At 30.3% G+C, this 20,936-nt stretch overlaps 1 protein-coding gene and 1 pseudogene across 2 annotated transcripts in view; one reads left to right on the plus strand and one right to left on the minus strand.

Annotated features, from left to right (window-relative positions):
• Positions 1–20,936, minus strand: part of LOC111684740 (probable serine/threonine-protein kinase DDB_G0282963) — a 60,849-nt gene that overhangs the window by 4,560 nt on the left and 35,353 nt on the right. The window lies entirely within an intron of this gene.
• Positions 17,896–19,606, plus strand: LOC124418657 (annotated as a pseudogene).

Below are 20,936 nucleotides of genomic sequence, written 5' to 3' on the forward strand. Positions count from 1 at the left end.
GTAACGCATAGACATTATGAGATATAATTAGAAATAGATCATATTCTTATCACTAGCGCACTTGAAAACCCACCCTTAAATGGGTATATGATATTGATAAGATTGAATTAGCAACAGCTAATTATAACTTTAATATATATGAAAAGTATATTAAAAAATAAATAAAAAGTATATAAAAAAGAAGTATACAATATGTCGACAACAATAGAAGAAGACCTAGAAACTAGGCTACGAAAGTACATGGAATCCATGATAATCTCCATTGAAGAAACGATGAGAGATGAGTTAAAAAGAGCTCTAAGAGAGCCTGAAAATGCTCAAAAAGAGCAAGAAGCTTCAAGAGAGCTAGTGGATGCTCCAAAGAAGGACAAGGCTCCAAAGAAGGTTCCACGAGAACCAGTAAAAACTCCACGAGAGTTAAAGATGACTCCACGAGAGTCAAAAAATGCTCCAAGAGAGCAAAAAATCTCTATAAAAAAGAGATAATGAATGCTCCACAAGAGCTGGAAATGGCATCTATGCCAGAACAGGGTTCAAGAAACCAGGAAAAAACTCCACGTGAGTTAAAAAGTGCTCCAAGGGAGTATAATGAAGACTGTTGCAATGAAAAGAAGCAGGTAACGGAAAATTATGATGATGAACAAACGGTGGTTGCCGTGAAAGACGATTATCTGCATGAGGAAGATACTAATTCTAAACAACAAAAAGAAGAGTATAAACAAAACACAGAAGTGTTTAAAAAGATAACATTTAATCTATGCACTTGTTGCTATCGTGGTGAACACAAATTGGAAGAATGCCCAATTTTGCTTCTTTTTCACATGAGAACAAATTTTGGGAGATTGAAAAGAAAATGGAACGATCAAGAGAAGGGATAAGCGGAGTTGTAAATTTGTTTAATTCTGTAAGCGATATTGACGAAAGAATTATAGAGTTGAGCAACTATATGAAGCAATTGGAATATTGCTATTCTCAGTGCGGTATGTTCGAAATGGACATAATGATTCAGTTCAGATCAAATGTCAAATACGAAAAAGTACTCCAATTGCTAAGGCAGAGGAAAGCAAAAATTAGTAAAGAAGCAGAAGACGAGAATAATGAATCTTATTACAAATACAGATTTATTTTTACAATTCAACACTCCGAAGAAACCGATTCAGTTAGAGGTTTGGCCAATTTTCCTGCTAAAATTTCCCCGACAAGTCCCCACTATGGAGGATTTTATAATGGGGACAACACATACTTGGGTGCTTCTGCTTATCATGATGCTATTGTTGATGAAAAAGATGCACTAGGTAAACAACTCAACAATATCAACACTAAAGTTAAATATGCCTCTGAAAATGCTAATAATAATGCTGATGAAACCAATGCTATTGATAACACAACTGAAGCCAACATATGCGATGCGTTTTCTACTAAAGCCTGTGCAAAAATGTGTATTAATACCAATAATGAAAATGTCGATAATGACAATGATGCTGACCGTAATAATGGCGACGATAAAATGACCTATGATGAAACTGGGGCTATCGATAAAGAAGGAAGTGCCGAATTAGCCGAAGATGTTACTACCGATACTGGTGACGAAACATTCTCTTACGTCAACAAAGATAATAATACAGCCAATGAAGAAGAGTGGAGATTTAGAATTGAAGAAAGCGAGCCGGCAGAAGAGAGCTAAGCTGTGGTTGTGGGTTCCTGGCTACTTCTGCTACATGTATAGGAAAAGAAAGTCATGATTTGATTCTGTACCGGTTCATTATACATAAGTATTCGTAAATTACTGTTACATATTTAGACAAAATAATTATACATATATTTAGTATCTCCCCTGGCAGAATGTTCAAACATATTTGAACATAGTTTAAAATCTTATTTTGGTGCATGGGTTTGGTCATTAAAACTATTCGATTAGTTCACTTGAGTTACAAATAAATATTTTTCGCTTAGTTTTTTATGACAACCTTTAGTAATGATAAGAATGCTAGCACTAAGATGCACATTAATTCTCTTGTTTATGTAACGCATAGACATTATGAGATATAATTAGAAATAGATCATATTCTTATCACTAGCGCACTTGAAAACCCACCCTTAAATGGGTATATGATATTGATAAGATTGAATGCATAAAAAGATTGCATGAGGTCTTATCTTAGTTCTAAGTTAGTTTTAAGATTTTGTTTAATAGTTCTTAAGTTTTTAGTTTTAAAAATAAATTTAGTGTTATTCAAGATTCGTAAGAGTGCTTTACAACCACTCGCGGTCTTGTAACATTCACTGGTAAAATTTGTATTTTTACTTAATACATTTTTTACAAATGGTTACAAGTTTTAGACGTTTAAGACATATTTTGAAGGGGGGTTTGTATGGGGGCTAGGGTCAAATAAGGGCCGATCCTTACGAAAATCTGCAGAGTCAATTATACTTATATAAAACTTATTTGAGTCAATTTTAAGAGAGATAGTAGAATATTTGACGTAATTATGGCACAAAAAGTTCAAATCGGGTGGTACGGTTGTATGGGGGCTAGGTGAAATAATTGACCGATTTCAATCATTTTTCAATTTCGTCCCTGTGCCAAAAAACATGCTTGGTCCAAATTTCATCAAATTATCTTGAAAATTGCGCACAAGGTTTACATGGACAGCCAGCCAGCCGGACAGTCGGACGAACATGTCTTAATCGACCCAAAAAATGATTCTGAATCGATCGGTATACTTAAAGGTGGGTATGGGACCAATATTTTTGTATGTTACAAACATCAGCACAAACGTATAGTACCCTCCCCACTATAGTGGTGTAGGGTATAATAAAATTACTGTATATCATATAAAAATTTCAATATTTATACCCTACACCACTATAGTGGTAACACCCAAAAATATTGGCTCTAGACCCACCTTAAAGTATATCAATCGGCTCACAATCACTTTCTGAGCCAAGTAAGCTATATATATAATATATATAATATATATATATATATATATAATATATATATATATATATATATATATATATATATATATATTATATATATATATATATATATTATATATATATATATATATATATATATATTATATATATATTATATATATATTAAATTGGTTCATAAAATTTCATGAAATGCTAGTATTTTTAAGCCTGCTAATACCTATCAAACTGCAACAATAGTTTAGGTCATATCGTTCTCTGACTGACCGACGTGTCTAGATCGTTTGAGAATAAGAAAATTTCAATAAAACAAATGTGATCAAAGATTTATAGTCGAAACTAGATAATTCAAATTAAAGGTTTAAATTTTCTTAGTGGTTAAATTTTCTTAGTGGTTTTTCAAATCAGCCAAAAAAGCGAACAGTTAAAAATGCGTTCAGTACCTATGTATATCGGAAATTTATTGTACAGCCAGGATGTGTGATAACTTCTGTAAACAAATTTTTAGCATTTTTAAAACTTTTTGATTATGTAAAATTATGATACATAAATATTTTATAAAAAGTTAGGCGTTCGGAGCATCACTTTTTACCGAACCCGTACCCGGTCAGTCACGACTGCATTATTATTACACCAAAAGCAAAACAAAATAAACAATAACAACGCTAAACGAAATAAAAAATACACAAGGCAATTAAACCAACAGACATCTAAACATACATAACAACGCAATAAAACCAACCTACATCCAAATATACGAACAGAATTCACAAAAAGAAAACAAAATACAGGACTCAATGAAGCCAACAGCATCCAAACATACAAGACAAAATACACATCTGAATAAAACCAATTATATCTACACCCGACATCGGCAGAGCGTAAAATTTTCTTGCCTCTCTAACACCACTTCAGTTTTTGTTTTTGCGTTCTTTGCACTAAAAGAAAAGTTTATAACATTTTCTAGTGTTCTATATTGTAAATAATGGAAGATTTTAAAAATTTGCGCGAAGAGCCGCCTTAAGAACTCTCTGGTTTTTCGCCATTCACATGTATGTACGTCATTCTCTTAATTTTTAAGTTTTTTGCTGATTTTAAATAGCGATCTTCTCGAAAGCATGTCTAACAGAATAATTGAAGATTCGGATCTCGCCGATATCTGGGGTCCTCTAAAAACTGATTTCAACAGACAGACGGACATGGCTAAATCGACTCCGCTATATATAAGGATCCAGAATATATATACTTTATAGGGTCGGAAAATTATATTATAGAAATTCCAAACGGAATGACAAACTTATATATACCCTTCTCACTAAGATGAAGGGTATAATAAAGTGGTGTAGATCAGATATGAGCAAAAATCCGAGACAACCTCTAAAAATATTCAAAAATTGAGATTTGTTCCATGCTCAGACAGAAATTGCAAAAAAAAATACATAATCATACTGTAAATTTTGTTATTGTACGCATGTTTATAAAAATAAGGCACAACGAGAGTGTGTTGTTATTGGCTAGAAACATGAAATTAATTACGTGGACCCTGGCTTAAGTAAGAAGCCATAAAAGGGAACTTATAATAATTTTTGTAGTTTTAAATTTAAAAGCCATATTTTTTAAATATTCATTGTTATCAACATATATACATATGAGTAAGATCAAAAATTTAACCAAAATTTGGCGTTTTTATTTTATTTTTTAGTATTTTAATACCCACCATCAAAAAAGATGGGGGTATATTGATTTTGTCATTCCGTTTGTAACACAACGAAATATTGCTCTAAGACCCCATAAAGTATATATATTCTGGGACCTCGTAGTGTTCTAAGACGATCTAGGTATGTTCGATAGCGTCCACAAAATAGGAGATATTGAGATGAAATTTCCCAAAATATATATTATTGATCAGAAACGTTTGGTATTGAAAATGGGCAAAATCGGTCAACGATTTCACATAGCCCCCATACACATGTACCCCCCGGAATATTGTATAAAGAGCTTCAAATATTCACAAATTCGTTGTTTATGAAGCAAATGCCACAAAATTAAGCATAGGTCAGTTTCTGGATGTCTACAAAATAATTCTGCATTATAGCGGACATAGGACCATAATTGGCCCTACCCCCCATATAAGGTCCCCTTTAGAAAATGACTAAAAAGCTGATTACTGGCTTAAAATTGGGAATATAGTGATGAAATTCGACACACATAAGTTTCATATGAGCCAATATCTCTCCACCAAATTTTATCGGTCTATAATTGACCCTACCCCCCATATAAGGTCCCCTCCATAAAATTACTTTAACGCTCATTACTGGTTAAAAATACTAGTAGATTTATGAAATTCGGCATAAACTAGTTTTGTGTAAGCTAATATCTCTATCTCTTCTATAGGAACCGAAATCTCTCTACCAATTTTTATGAAGATCAATCCATAATAACACCATCCCAAATGAATTAAAGAAAATGACCCGAAAAATACGAATACCGCAATGCAATTCGTCATAAAACAATTTTGATTTAAAATTTCTCTATCATATTTTATGACTTTAATACTCCTTAATGGCTTTAAAATACAAGTAGATCTATGAAATTTTAAATAAATAAGGAACTGAAATCTTCCTATAGGCTTTTATGAGAATTGGTCCAATATGTATGTATAAATAACCCTACTCCCTATATAAATTAGCAATATCAATAGTAAAACCCCACCAATGGACCTCTTTCAAATGTTACCCTGATGTTCTCATTAACATCGATATATAATAAAAAAATATTCAAAGAATCAAAGTTCATTTATATGGCAGTGTTATATATCTTTTATAAGATGGCGGGTATAAAAGATATACAACACTCGTACTTGTTATACCCTTCACCTTCGTAAGAAGGGTATATATAAGTTTGTCATTTCGTTTGTAATTTCTAAAATATAATTTTGCGACCCTATAAAGTATATATATTCTGGATCCTTATAGATAGCGGAGTCGATTAAGCCATGTCCGTCTGTCTGTCTGTTGAAATCAGTTTTTAGAGGTTCAGAAAACGACTTTAACGTTAATTATGGGCGTAAAAATACGAATATAGCGAAGAAATTTGACATAAGTATGTATCTTAGGAACCAAAACCTTTATATCAAATTTTATGTGGATCGGTCTATAATTGACCCTAGCGCCCATATAAGGTCCCCTCCATAAAAATACTTTAACGCTCATTACTGCCTTAAAAAATATGAGTATAGCGATGAAATTTCACAGAAGTATGTTTTTCACAAGACAAAATCTCTTTACCAAATTTTATGTGGAACAGGCCTTAAATAACCCTACCCCCAACATGAGGTCCCTATCAGAAAAATACTTTAAAGCTCAGTACTGGCTTAAAAATACTAGTAGATTTATGAAATTCGACATAAACTACTTTCGTGTAAGCTAATATCTCTATCCCTTCTGTAGCAACCGAAATCTCTTTATCAAATTTTATGAGGATCAGTCCATAATAACACCACCCCATATAAATTCCGCCCCAGAAAATGACGCGAAAAATATGAATACCGCAAGGCAACTCGACAACAAAACAATTTTGATTTAAAATCTCTCTACCATATTTTATGAATTTAATGCTCCTTAATGGCTTTAAAATACAAGTAGATCGATGAAATTTTAAACAAATAAGGAACTGAAATCTTCCTACAGACTTTTATGAGAATTGGTCCATATATATATATATATATATATATTATATATATATATATATATATATATATATATATATATATAATATATAATATATATATATATATATTATATATATATATATATATATATATATATATATATTATATATATATATATATATTATATATATATATATATATAATATATATTATATATATTTATATATATATATATATATATAATATATATATATATATATATATATATATATATATATATATATATATATATATATGTATAAATAACCCTACTCCCTATAAAAATTAGCACTGTCAATAGTAAAACCCCCATTAATTGACCCCTTTCAAATGTTACCCTGATGTTCTCATTAATATCGATATATAATAATAAAATATCAGAGTTCATTTATATGACAGTGATTTGATGGTGGGTATAAAAGATTCGGCATAGCCGAATGTAACACTCTTGTTGTTTTTCAATTCGAGCCGAAAATCAGCAAATGTGTGTTTGCAAGAAAAAGGTTTTATGATGGCAATAAAAAACAATTACTAGGAAATAATTATGTGTGGTTATGTGGCCGTAGATTTTATGACGGTCACAAAAAAATGAATTCTGGGAAAGTGTTAAAAAGGAAATTTTTTTACCTTTTTATGTAAATGTGTATGTTCTTCCATATGTATATTGATGGGCATGCAAGTGATCTTAAAAAATGTAGCCCTTTCATTCAATTGTTGATTTATTAGATTATTGATTGTGAGTGAAATGGGTCGGAAAAAATCATTTGATTGTGGAAAGTATGTATCAGTTAACGACGAAAATAAAATTTCAAAATGTTTAATTTGCGAAAAAAAAATTAAAAGGAGCCGTAACTTCAAATATAAAACGACACTATGAAACTATTCATAAAATAAAAATAAGTGACAGTGAAAGTGATATACAGCAAACATCATCAAATAACAGTGTCCAAAGGAAAAAAAATAATACATCAATATCAATGACTAAAAACGAGTTCTTATTGTGTTGTGTTGGACTTGTGACTGTGAAAAATATTCCCTTTAGAATATTCGACGATGAAGAATATTTTAAAAAGATTCTACTCCCTTTCGAAAATTTTTATAACACCAATATTAATTCTAAAAATATTGTGATTAAAATGAACATTGTTGCTAACAAAATCAAAGAAAACATTTCAAAATATATTTTTAAAAAAATGATTTGTTTGAAAATTGATGTTGCCACGCGTATGGAGAAAAGTATGTTGGGAATTAATGTGCAATATATAAAGGACTCCCGAATCATTATAAACACAATTGGAATGATTCAATTAAAAAGAAGACACACTGCTCAATATCTTAAAGAAGAAATAACAAAGTGTTTAAGAGAGTTTAAGTTAAGAACAACAACAACGTATTGCTAAGGTTAAGCGCATATAAGTGTAAAGAAAACACACTGTCTATAGCTAAGCGCATTTACAAACCTGCCAAGAATAGGCGTAATTTTTGTGAAAATGTGACATTTTTTAATGTGATATTCATAGCTATTTACAAGTACTGCGTAAATTCTACATCATTATAATTAAAACCTCCAAGATGTATGCGTATTAAAAAATGCAAATGCAAACTTTTTATGATAATTTTAAAAATTTTGCAAAATTAAAATTTATTTTTCTTTGTATTTTTAACTAAAGGCATGATAATTCATAACTTTTTAAGATGTGAACCGATTCTGCTCATTTTCAATACCAAACAACTTAAAAACATTTTGGGTGAATTTAGTTACATTATATTGCTTCGTTTTATCGTGAGCGTGTTTTACACAGACAGACGTACATAGCTAAATCGACTCAGAATTTGATAAGGACCCAGAATATATATACTTTGTTGGGTCTCAGATGAATATTTCTTGGTGTTACACACGGAATGACGAAGTTATATATACTCTCTATCACCACTGATGGTGGTGGAGGGTATAAAAAAAAACAACATACATAAACATACATACCGAAAAGATATACGAACAGAACGAAAAGAAAACAAAATACCCAACTCAATGAAGCCAACAGCATCCAAACATACAAAACAAAATACACAGCTGAATAAAACCAAATAGATCTACAGACGTGTGTACATCTTTTTCCAATATATAGTGTTGTTGTTGCTTATTTAACAAAGCATGAAACAAATATGACATTTTTTGATGAAATTTTAAGAGGTTGTTTTAGATTTTTGTTCATATCTCCGTTATTTACCGACCGATTTCGCTGATTTTAAATAGCGATCTTTTCGAAAGCATGTCTAACGAAATTATTAAAGATTCGGATCTCGCCGATATCTGGGGTCCTTTAAAAACTGATTTCAACAGACAGACGGACATGGCTTAATCGACTCCGCTATATATAAGGATTCAGAATATATATATACTTTATAGGGTCGGAAAATTATATTATAGAAATTACAAACGGAATGACAAACTTATATATACCCTTCTGCCGAAGTTGAAGAGTATAACAACAATTCAGTCTAGTTTGATGATAGAAAAGTTAAATCATAACTTTGTATTACAAATGTACAATTAGTGTTGGCTAACATTATTTGACAAAGATAGCATAAAAATTATTGCTAAGGTATTGCAGTGTATTTAAAAATTTCTATTTAGCTGGAAAAATTAAATTTTAGCTTGAAACTGGACAAGCATCGAAAAATATGGACAATCCAGCCAGGCCGACAACCCTAATGTAGAGTCTGAATTAGGTGAGAACCCATAAAAGGGAACTTTTTAGTACTTTTTCGTTTTTCAAAGGGTACTTTTTGAATATTCTATAATATTGAACCTAGGAACATGAAATTAAGTATGTAGATTCGGAATTAGATGAGAACCCATAAAAGGGAAAAGGTACACTGAAAAAAAATCCATGCCTAATATATACGAAAAATGTCGTACATTGTACGAATCGTTCGTTGTTTCGCACCACGAAATTCTTTCGTCATATATACGAAATTGTACGAAATATTTTAGTATAATGCAATATATTCTTGAAAAAATTAATTTACATAAATTGAAAAAAGGGAATTTTGAACAAATAAGGTAAAATTTACGAAATATTAATTTATTCAAACATTTTTGTTCATTTTAAAATAAATTTTCTAATTTTAGTTCAAAATTATTTTCCACATTTATACTTATTATACTTTTTCTTAAATTTTATAAAAATATTGTAGTTTTATTTAATCATAATATAATTAATATCATTGTGTTTAATTTCGCTAAAATTTAAGAAAAATATATTACGAAAGGTTTTCGTATTTTCGTAAAAAGAGAAAATGGTTTTATTAAATAATATTTCGTATTATACACGAAATTTTTGTAAATACTACGAAAATAGAAGTTACGAATTTTTTTTCGTAAAGTTGAGCATGGATTATTTTCAGTGTACTTATTGAGTTTTCTATAATATTGAACTAACAAACATTAAATTAAGTACGTAGAACCCGGATTAGACAAAAACACATCAAAGGAGATTTTTTGGTACTTTTTCGTTCTTCAAAAGGTCTTTTTTGAATTTTCTATAATATTGAACCCGGAAACATGAAAGTATGTAGAGTCGAAATTAGGTGAGAACCGGAAAAAGTGAACTTTTTGGTAGTTTTTTGTTTTTAAAAGGTACTCCTTGAATTTTTTCTAATATAGAAACTAGAAATATCTTTATAATTAATAGGCAAGATTTTTTGTGACCTTTTTTACTCTTAAAGTATACATCCGATATTTGCCAAAGGTATATCATTTAAAAGGTATTTGTTCGCAGATGTGCACAATATATATATTAATGAGATCGGGACACTAAAGTGACGACTGTCTTCATTATCGATTACAAAGAGTTTATTTGTGACGAAAGACAAAAACATACGAATTGGGGTCAGCCAGGTGGTAAGATATTAATGGAACTAAAATTTAAAAATTTCAAGTGTCTACCCTCCAGAATACTATTGGACAATAATGTGACGATTGACCCAAAAGATATAAATTTGAGTCCACCAGATGGTGGCATATAAGTAGAAAGTAATAATCATTTTTCCAAAAGATGGGTAAAATAACTACTTTTGGAAGTACAACAAAAAAAACAACTTTTAAGAGTATAATCTCTAGGTTACTTGAGGACAGTAAAGAGACGACTGTCTCCGCTCCCGCTTACAAAGGGGACACTAAAGTGACGACTGTCTTCATTCTCGATTACAAAGGGTACATTCGTGACGAATGACCCAAAACATACGAATTACGATCATCCAGGTGGTTAACTATTAGTGGGAATTACTGCCTTTTTCGTATGCATTGACTCTTTGTCGAACTGCTGGGATGTTAATAGTTTTGTCATTGTTTGCGTTTTTTTACTGACAGCCACCGAACGTATTAAAAATAACAGGCGACAGAAAATATTTCTGGCATAGTCATTAACAGCTGCTTATGTTTTTAAACAATTTCGTTTATCCAAATGAAAAAATAAAATATTTTGATTTCTTTATAAAAATGGATTATATTTTCAATCATTACAATGTCTAATACATCTTTTATTCACAAACCGACATTTATATCAGTTTTTGACTTGCTTTCTCGATTTTTGCTAAATATATATGTAAATTATATATTTATACTATACCAATCGGCTTAGAATCGTTTTCTGAGTCGATTAAGCTATGTCCGTCTGGCTGGCTATCCATGTAAACTTTGTGCTCAAGATACAGGTCGCAATTTTCAAGATAATTGGATGAAATTTGGCACGCATTTTGGCCCAAGGACGAAGAGTATTGAAAATTAATAAAAATTATTTCGCCTAGCCCCCATACAACCGTACACCGAATAGGGCCTTTGGGCTCATAATTAAGTTAAATGTCATTTTATGTCAACAAAAGTCTGCAAAACTTAGTTTTATAGAACTTTTAATGAAACTACCGGTTTTTGTAATGATCGGGCCTCATTTTACCCTAGCCCCCATACAAACTTCCCTCAGAAAATGACGTTCAGAAGGTCAAAATTCATCTATAAACAATAATAAAACTTTTAAGTTATACATAAGTAACTTTGAAGTAGACGTGGATTCCTCTACCAACATAACATATTTTCCCCTACTCCCCTTTGAGCCCTCTTGTAAAAAATTTCTATTATGTCAAAAATAAGTAAAAATATTCCGGAATTAAATTAAAAAACTAATCAAATGTTTTTTTAAATAATCCTCATTTTTAACATACTAACTATACATTCATACATGTTATTTTATAATATATGACGACCGTGTGAATCCCCTAAACGATTTAATATTTATACATTATACAACTATAATGGGGAGAGTATTATACGTTTGTGCTGATGTTTGTAACACACAAGAATATTGGTCCAATACCCACCTTAAAGTAATCCGATCGAGTCAGAATCATTTTTTGAGTTGATGTCTGGCTGGCTGTCCATGTAAACCATTTGCGGAAGGTACAGGCCGCAATTTTCCAGATAATTTGATGAAATTTGGACCAACCATTTTTTTGCACAGGGGCGAATCCTATAGAAAATGGTTAAAATTGGTCTAATATTTCGCCTAGTCCCACACAACCGTACCTCCCGATTTCGATTTATGCCATAAAAAGTTGGAAAGTATAGTCGGTCATGACCCTATTTTTAAAATTTTTGTTTTTCATAAATAAACTTTTATGTTGAATTTTACCTTAATTCTAAAGTATCTAAGCAATTTATTGATAAAAAGTAAAATTTTCTAAAAGAGGATTTATATAGAAGTATAGGTCAAACATGAGCCGATCCTCTGTAAATTTGGGAAAAGGATATAGTTTAAATGACAGTTAGTTTTGTTGAGTTTCATTGATAAAAAAATGGTTACAAGTCAATTTTATACGTTTAAGACATTTTTTGAAAGAGGGTTTGTATGGGGCTAGGGTCAAATGCCCGACTATACTTTCCTACTTGTTTTTATACCCCTCACCTTCTTGAGAAGGGTATATATAAGTTTGTCATTCCGTTTGTAATTTCTATAATATAATTTTCCGACCCTATAAAGTATATATATTCTTGATCCTTATAGAAAGCGGAATCGATTAAGCCATGTCCGTCTGTCTGTCTGACCGTCTGTCTGTCTGTTGAAATCAGTTTTTAGAGGACCCCAGATATCGGCGAGATCCGAATCTTCAATAATTCTATTAGACATGCTTTCGAGAAGATCGCTATTTAAAATCAGCAAAATCGGTCGGTAAATAACGGAGATATGAGCAAAAATCCGAGACAACCTCTGAAAATTTCATCGAAAAATTGTTAAAAAAGCAACAAAAACGCTGTATATAGAAATAGATGTACACAAGTGTGTGTAGATGTATTTGGTTTTATTCAGCTGTGTATTTTTTTGTATTTTTGGAATCCAAACATACAAAAAATACACAGCAAAAAATATGATTTGCATTTTTTGTTAAAATAAAATAATTTTCCCTTTTGTTTTGCAAATATATTTTTTAATGAATATTTCGTTTAGCGTTGTTGTTGTTGTTCTTTTTGTTTAGCTTTTGATGTAATAATAATGTAGTCGGGAAAAAAATTTAAAATTTATAAAAGATGTTTAAAATACACTATGGTGAAGGGTATATAAGATTCGGCACAGCCGAATATAGCATTCTTACATGTTTTTTCATGCTTTGTTAAAAAAGCAACAACAACACTGTATATTGGAAAAAGATGTACACGTGTGTGTACATCTTTTGGTTTTATCCAGCTGTGATTTTGCTTTGTATGTTTCAATGCTGTTGGCGTCATTGAGTTATGTATTTTGTTTTTGTGAATTCTATTCGTATATTTGGATGTAGGTTCGTTTTAGTAAGTAAGTAAAAATGTTTATTGAGTCTTTTCTTCTTTCAATTACAATGATTTTTTTTACTAAACGATAGAATAATATTATTCTTAGAACTATTTACATCTTGCTCTAATAAAAGTTAATAATGAAAAAGCAACTTGCTAGACAGAGAAGATACAATACTAAAAAGTATTTTTACATTTAATATTAAACATATGCTTGCTCCCGGCATAACCATTAACGTACAGAGTTATATTCTGTATATAAAAAACTACAAATAGGCAACACTTAAAACTAAATAAAAAAACAGATAAATTACGGTATCTTAACTGAGATTAACACTGAGTAAAACGAACTGTCCAATTTAAAAGGTGAACAAATATAAAAAATCACAAGTCGGTAGACCTAATACTGAGTATCAAATCATAATTAACAGTTAAAATCACAGTTTCATAGACTAGAAACAAAATTAAAAATACAAAATTGTATTAAATAATAAACATTAACAACGAAAAATTATCACAGTGATGCGTCAATTAATAACAATTCCCTAGCCTCTGTGCGAGCCGGGGGAAGTCCTCGCGTAGAATTCAGGGATGACACGCGCATCCAATCCATTCGTGCCCGGAGCACCTAGAATACCAATTGGGGAGAGGTATGTTACACCAGACCAATCCACGTTTCGTTCCATCTCGAAAATTTCATTCATTAGATTGTTTTCATGTGTGGCCAGGTTATCCACAAATTTCCTTTGTAGGGACATTGCATAATTACAAAAAGGCACAACCTCTGATTTCTCATAGATATAAGAGTTGGAATAACGCTTCGCTTGGCTTGCAAAATTCTTGTTTATACATTTTCTCAGGATCCTTGTCTCGAATACCTCCAATTCTTTTGCCACTATTGGTGAAATAGTAAACCAGATCGGAAATGCGTATACCAAGGCGGACCTGATTGCCACTTTATATAGTAATAACTTTGTATTACTCGGAAGATATTTACTGTTAAACATACTGGTGAACATGCAAGCAATTCTTTTGGGTTCGTTTTATTACGAAAAACATATGAACAACGTTCATATGTTTTTGGTTATGTATGTTTAGATGTCTGTTGGTTTAGAAGCCTTGTGTATTTTGTTTTTTTATTTCGTTTAGCGTTGTTTTTTTTTATTTTGTTTAGCTTTTGGTGTAATAATAATGTAGTCGGGAAAAAATTTAAAATTTATAAAACTAAGATGTTTAAAATACACTATGGTGAAGGGTATATAAGATTCGGCACAGTCGAATATAGCACTCTTTTATTTATAATATATTAGTAACTATTTGTAGAAATATACATTTCTATTAATTATAAATTATAATTTATAATACTGAAATAAAAAGAAGTACTTCCTAAAGAATAACACCACTTCAAAAGTATCAAATATGAACTATTGATTACAATAGTGAAATGTAGTTTACATTTAGGCAAAATATCGACCACTTCATTTAAAACAGGTAACTAGTTAGTTAGAAATGCTGTAATGTAACTGAAAGGTGCAAATCGGCACTTTTCGTAATTTAGGGAAACCATTTGCAAATGCAATGATACAAGACCATTTACACTATATGTATTGTGAATTAGGCTATAATATTATTCCCAGCAAAAATAAAAGGAGGACTCAAAAAAAATACCTTTCAAATTCGACTTAAATGTTCACAATTTTATTTAACAATAAAGCAAAGTACAATTCAACTTAAACGTTTTTAGTGATAATTGATAAATACGTGTAATTTATTTATTTATGTTAATATTTTTTGTGTCAAATTAGTTGTATTCTACTACGATTTCACTTCTTAATAACTTCCAAAAGAACATAAAATTTACTTACTGAACATTTTTATATCCTACACTACTTTAGTTGTGTAACTATAATTCAATATTCATGTTGGTCAATCATTAAATTTGAAACTGTAACATTGTTTTGTTTTCTGGCCCAAAGCCTATTGAAAATGGATAAAATCGGTCCATTATTTCGCTTAGCACCCATGTAACCGTACCCCCCGAAAGGAGCCATTGGGCTCATAATTCAGTTAAATGTTCACACAAACTCCCTTCAGAAAATAACTTGAAGGTCAAAACTCACATATAAACATTAATAATACTTTTAAATTCTACATAAATAACTTTGAAGTCGTGAATTCCTCTACCGACATTTATAAGAATAAGCACATATTTTCCCCTACTCCCTTTGAGCCCTCTTGTAAAAAAATATATTTTTGCCAAAAATAATTAAAAATACTCCGGAATTTATACTTTTTTTCATACATTTTTTATTTTTGTATTGAATTTCATAGAGATATTAGTGTTTATAAGTGAATTGTAAACATTCGTGTTTTTTTAATAAAATTTAATGTTCTTTTTACCCATAATATATTATAATATTCAACAAAGAAATACACGAATACTCGTTTTATAAAAATTTTATTTAGCAATTTTAAAAGTAGAATGCTTTCTGTTTTTGAAGTCATTCTATGGATTTTTTAAATGTTTGCAATAAGTGAAACAAATAGTTCCTAAAAAACCTGTTTATGTAGAATTTAGTTGCTATACTGGTATTTTTAAGCGAGTTAATGTCATTTTCTGATGTGATATTTATATGGGAGGTAGGATCGACTATTGACCGATCCTCATAATATTTTACAAAAACATTTTAGTTCATTAAAAATTTGTACATTTCGAATTTCATGGCCATCCGCGCATTTATAAGCCAGTTATCTGCGTTAAAGTAGTTTCTGCCAAACAAAAAATGTTTGTATAAAATTTTAACTCTCTAGCTCGTCCTATCTTGTTTTCAACAGGCAAGTGGATAGACGGCTAGATCGTTTTAGAATCTAATAAGGGACCCTATATTTCGATGTGCTAGAAACGGAATGACAAATAAAACACACTCCTTATTTTTTTTGATGGTGGGTATAAAACATGTTGCAGCTGATGAAATGCACACATATTTCTATACTTAAGTTAAACATCGTATACATATATCATTATAAAGGTCTACACTTGAAATCTAATGAGAAGTTTAAAATAGGTTTAGATTGAACTAGTTAACTTTATTAGTTTACATTAATGTGCGCAAACGCGTTTTTTTTTTATCCGTATCTTAGGATTTTGGAGGAGTTTGGCAAGTTTTATTTATATTTTATTATATTTTTACTTTTATTCGTTTGAATAATCGAATACTTTTTAAATTTAGTCGATTACTCGAATAAAAAAATATATTGTAAGCTTTTATTCGAATAATTTTAAACACGAATAATTGACGACCCTACTATATGGATACAGCTTTAAAATCTCTTTTTGTAATAACTCATATTGAATATGGCCTCTGGTAGATTAGTGGTTATGGTTCTAGTCTGGTATACCGGAGGTGGTGGGTTCGTTTCCCATCTGAGATACTGGTTAAGGAGCGCACAACAGACCCGATAGAGGCCTAGGTGTATTTTTTCGGATTTGATGTATATACATCTTCTTTTTAATCTAATTAACTGACTATTAAAGTTATGAACTGTTTCTAAATTAACATTTTTAAATAATTTGTTGAGAAACTTTTGATTTTGTGTGTGAGAGAAAAAATTTCTCTTTTCACAAAAATCAAAAGTTTCCCAGTGTGAACCAGGTCTAAGGAAACTTCAAAAGAAAATTAAAAAAGTTTCTCAACAAAAGTTTCCTAGTGTGGACCAGGTCTAAGTAGGAAGTGGTTATAATGCAAAATTTCCTCCCCTTAGACCTGGTTCACACTGAGAAAATTTTGTTGAGAAAATTTTGATTTTGTGTGTAAGAGAAAGAGATGGTTTATATTTCTTTTTCTCTCACACACAAAAGCAAAAGTTTCCCAGTGTGAACCAGGTATTACATACTTCCTAAACTACATTTTTAATAAATTATTTTTTAACTTTATCATGTATTGACAGTTCTTATACAAAAATTGTCTTAACTGGAAGAATAACTGCCAGTTAAACGATAACTGCAGGTTGTGTAAATGATAAGATTTTTTAATTTTTAAAATATTTCAAATTTATATTTATTTTTTATTTGTTATGAAGAATAGGTATTTAACTATGTTTGCTTATATTTTGTGGAATTACTATATACTATACTATATATACTATAAGATTCTTATGAGCACAAATCTCTTTATCGGTTCATAATTGACCCTACGCCATGAAATTCGTTACACAGAAGCAAGTTTCTTCTTTCTTTTTATTTTTGTGTGTGAGTGAAAGAGAAAGCCATATTAACCATCTCTTTCTTTCACATACAAAATCAAAAGTTTCCAAAAAAAGTTTCCCTGTGTGAACCGGCACTTACAAGTCAGAATCTCATAATAATGTTTTAGGAAAGCATTCCATTTAATGCATACGGTTTGATGATGGGTATATAAGATTCGGTATAATCGAATATAACACTCTTATTTGTTAATGCTCTATTCGACTATGATATGTCAATTCTCAAAATCCCTATTAAATGTAAACAAAAATCGTCAATCACACAAATCCAATCGAAGCGGATGAACTTGATTATCTTATCAAAAAAAAAAAAGGAATTAAACTGTTTTATAACCTACATGCTCAACTTTGAGCATGTAGAGTAACTAATCTGAAAAGGTTATAAAATAATTTCATTTCTTTTTTTGTTTTTTGATAAGATAATCAAGTTCATCCGCTTCGATTGGCGATTTAACTTTATAGTATATATAGTACTTGACGTGGAGGTAAAATTAATTGTTAACAGTTATTTGCAGCTAAAAAGTGAATATGGTCTTAATAAAGCAATTTTTGCTTTTTTTGTTTATATTTGCTGCTTCTTCTGCAGAAGAATTTACAGAGTTTGATACATTTATTGATATTCCCTTTAAACCAATTAAGAGTTCAGTAAGTTGTACTTTTCGTCTATAAGATTATGTTATAAGTGTTTTTAATTACAGGCTGATCGTATACGGGAACATGGTTATCCTGCTGAATCACATTTTATTGAAACTTCTGATGGATATGTTTTGAATATGTTTAGGATACCATATTCTCCAAAATTAAACAATAAAGGTAGAGGAAATCCAGTGGTATTTTTACAACACGGCCTATTTTCATGCTCAGATTCTTTCATATTGAATGGACCAAATGATTCTATTGCATTTAACTTTGCTGATAACGGTTTCGACGTCTGGCTAGGGAATGCCCGGGGCAATATATATTCACGAAACAATTACGAGACTATCGTTAAACCACCCAAATTTTTGGTCATTTAGTTGGCACGAAATCGGCAACATTGACATTCAGAAATGATTGATTACATATTAAACAAAACTGGAGAAACCAAAGTCCATTACGTTGGACATTCTCAAGGAACAACAGTGTTCTTTGTAATGGCTTCAACGCGTCCCGAATATAATAAAAAGATAAAAACTGCTCATATGTTAGCTCCACCAATATTTATGGGTAACGTTACAGATAATCTTGTAGTGGGTCTAGCCCCTTATGTTGGTACTCCTGGAAAGGGATCTAATATTTTGGGTAATCAACAATTTATACCCTATAATCCATTTGTACAGCGATTGTTAGATACTGCATGTGGAGGTAACTCAGCATTTCCAAAGTATTGTTCAACACTATTTCTTTTATGGCTGGACCAGAAAATAAAAATTTAAATATGGTAAGTTTACATCAGACAAATAACGATATGTTTACAATATATATATTTTTTGTACAAGACATTACTTCCACTGCTTGCGGAAACCCATCCGGCTGGAATTTCAACAAATCAGGCTATACATTATATACAAGAATATGTGAGTAATGAGTTTAGACAATTTGACTATGGCGAAAGGAAAAACAAGCAAAAATATGGACAGACAGAACCACCATCCTACCCAATTGAGCTTATCACTTCAAATATGTATATTTACTATGGTCTTGCTGATACATCGGCCCATTATAAAGATATTCAACGTCTTCGTTATCGCTTGCCTAATATAAAATTGTTCTATGAAGTGCCAGATTCTCATTGGGGTCATTTGGATTTCATATTTGCTCGTCAAGTAAAGAAAACAATAAATGATCCAGTAATACAAATGTGCAAGGAGTATATTAAAAATTCCTTCTAAATATTATTTGTCTTATAGTATTCAATCAATTTATTAAAAGTTAATGTTTACGAAGTCACAATGCAACAGGTAGTTCCAATTCTACAACAAAAAACTTTTTATCGACAATTTTCTATTAAAATAAAATTAAAAGAAATGTTTATTAAAAGAAAATTTGTAATCGAAAATAAAAGAAATTAAAAAAAAATAATTTAACGATCTTTAAAAAAAATCAAATATGAGTTCTATATTCTTATCATACTGTGTTTAAAAAGTCAGGACGTCAGAAAAAAAGAATTTTATGTTTTTAGAAAATGTCCCATTTTATAGGTTCTCATTTATTCATTTTTGCAATTTTTTAAAATAACTTTTTTATTAATAATCAAGAACCGGTTAACCCTTTTTTAAATATCTACTTGTTACGTTTTTCGTTCTCTTAATCAAAAGAAAAGTCACATTTGGTCCCTAAAAAGCATGTGTGTATTGGTGTGTCTTTGTTCTTTTTTAATACGCATAGTAAAATGTTTGATATTAATTGGGAATATATACCCTACACCACTTTAATGGGGTACAGGTCGCAATTTTCAAAATAATTGGATGAAATTTGACACACCACCACGTTTTATTTGGTTAAAATCGGTCCATTATTTCACCTAGCCCCACAGAACAGAACCCCCGAAAAGGGCCCCTAGCCCCCATATAAAGCATCTTTCAGAAAATTAGTTTTTCATCTATAAATTGCTTAAATGTATCGGAACAATTGAAGATAAATGCTTTATTATGAAAAATAAATCACATTTAATATTTATTACTGGTGTAGGGTATCATATGGACGGCCACGCCCGACTATACTTTCTTACTTGTTTTTATTTTTTAATATGGGTGATCAGAAATTGTTTAATTATGGGAAAACATTTAACATCAAGATTATTAAAAAAGATTTTAAGTATTACATAATTCAGTTTTTGTTTAGTTTCACCACAAATCAAGATAATTCAAACAAATTAAATTTTTTTCAATTCAATTTTTTTCAAATTCACAAACCACATTTCTGTATTTATGTCATACAGTGTTACTGTACTATTCAACAATTTATTTGATTCTTGTCAAAAGTTAAAAAAAAATCGAAGAAATGTTACAAAAAATATGTAAATGGAATGACAGAAATTAATCATAAAGATATTAATCGCTTATTTAAGGTTTATTATGCACATTTTCCACACAAAATTCTTACAATAAACCATCAATAACTTTACTAAGCATTTATGAATATGGAGGTTACCCCAAACTTGTTTCAAAACCAAATTTGAAACGAAGTGAAAACGGGAATACCAAATTTGTAATAACATGT

Source organism: Lucilia cuprina, chromosome X (genome assembly GCF_022045245.1).
Source record: "Lucilia cuprina isolate Lc7/37 chromosome X, ASM2204524v1, whole genome shotgun sequence".
In the NCBI taxonomy this organism is placed as follows: domain Eukaryota; kingdom Metazoa; phylum Arthropoda; class Insecta; order Diptera; family Calliphoridae; genus Lucilia; species Lucilia cuprina.